A 2,060-nucleotide genomic window follows, 5' to 3' on the forward strand; every position below is an offset into this window, starting at 1 on the left:
TAAGCTAATATTTACTACTCTTTTATTATATTAAAGCTTATAAAAATTCTTTTTATCCTTATCGCTTTTAATATTACCTAAAGCTACTCTCTATTTAAACTAAATAAATTCACTAAATAAATTTACTAAATAAATTCACTTAATAAATTTACTAGATAAACTTATTAATATATAAACTACTACTTTCTTAGTATTGAGTTAGTAATTAATAGGCTAAAAATACTTATTAATAGCTCTACCCTTCTCAGGCTAAGTACCCTTAGCTAGCTCGACGCTATAGCTATTATAACTAACGTAAATATACCTAAAGAGTAGTAAAGTACTTTTTAATAATATAGAACTTAGCTAAGTAATATTATAAATATTATAAATAGCCAGGTTAATATAAATATTAAAATCTAATATATTAATACTAACCTAATTATAATAGTTATAATAAACGGGCTAGAGGTATATAAGGTTAAAATAATAAACTAGTACTTTAAATAGCTCTTATAAAACCCCTTAAGTAATAATAATACTTATATAAATAAAGAGATTATACTAGACTTAGCTACTTATATAAGCTAGTATTAAGAAGTTTTATATATATTAGAGTAAATAAAGCTTATCCTATAGGTAAGTAGTAAAAAGTTAGGAGCTATTTTAGTTAGTAGTTAGGTATAGAGCGTATTATACCTAGTTTTTTTTAATAGGTAATATATAATACGGCCCCGGCAGATTGCTCTATTAGGGGGGACGAGAGTTATATATAATATAAAGTTAAGCTAAGCTCTAAGATAAACTTCTTATAGCTTATTTAATAATTAATTTAATATTAAACTTTATAATAACTTTTAGCTATTTTCATTAAAAAGTTTTTCTAATAAGACTATTTATTTTTATATTCTACCTTTACTAGCTACTCGGGCGGTTCTTAATATTAATTATATAGTATTAATATATAGTATTAATAGATACCCCTACTATCTTAATAGACTTTATTATTATTATTTATTTTTATATTTTACTTTTACTAGCTACTTAGGCGGTTTTTAATATTAATTATAAGTTTTACTATCCGGGCAGTACTATTTAGCTAACTAAGCAGTACTCTACTTTAATATAGCCCGTGTAGCTAATTAGAGGCTAGGAAATTTTTAGTATACCTTTTCTAATCTACTTCCCGTATTTATTACGAGCTTAAGCTTAAAATCTTTATTTTTTAAATACGTACTTCTACTACTACTTAATACGTATACTTCTAATTATACTTCTACTTACTTACTTTTATTTTTACTTAACTACTTCTATTTCTAACTTCTATTACTACGTCGTTACTATTACGTAATTAATTAATAATAGATTTATTATAATTTTTAATACTAGAGGTTAATTTAATAAGCCCTTATAATAATACTATTCTTTTTCTATATATTAAAAACCCTCTTATAAATAGCGCACTTACTAATTTAATTAATACCCTTATAGTTACCCTCTAGGCCTTTACTTATAACTATAGCTTTATAATCGTTCATTATAATAGTTCTAATTACGTTAATAACTAGGCTACGTACTATATTTTATAATATAACTAAGACTTAGTCCGTTAAATTAAAAGTATTAGTCTTTACTAATTAAAAACGTAAAAAGTCAGCTACCCTTAGTAAGGTATAGCTACTACTTATATTTAAAATAAAAAGAAATTAACGTTTAGAAGTAAAATAAGGAATTATAACTACGGCCCGTTTTTATACTTATAAGTCTACCTTACTTATTATTAGCTTTTTTCTAACTAAACTACTCTTATTAATAGCTTATTAAAATATAATATTATTAAACTTCGTAAGATCTCTATAATAATCCGTAACTATATAAACGTACCGTCGTATTTTAAATAGAAGAACGTCTATAATAAGTAATAAAAATAGCGCCTTAATTACCTTATTAATAAGACCCCTACCTAGGTAGTCTTTTATAATATTTAAGCCCGCGGCCTCTATTACTGCGTTTTATAAAATAAAAAAGACCCCGACCTGATTAAAGCTATATTATAAACCTACTTATAATATAAGTAAATA

This window comes from Colletotrichum costaricense, assembly GCF_030867565.1.
Source record: "Colletotrichum costaricense strain IMI 309622 chromosome Unknown Scaffold_30.1, whole genome shotgun sequence".
NCBI lineage: Eukaryota > Fungi > Ascomycota > Sordariomycetes > Glomerellales > Glomerellaceae > Colletotrichum > Colletotrichum costaricense.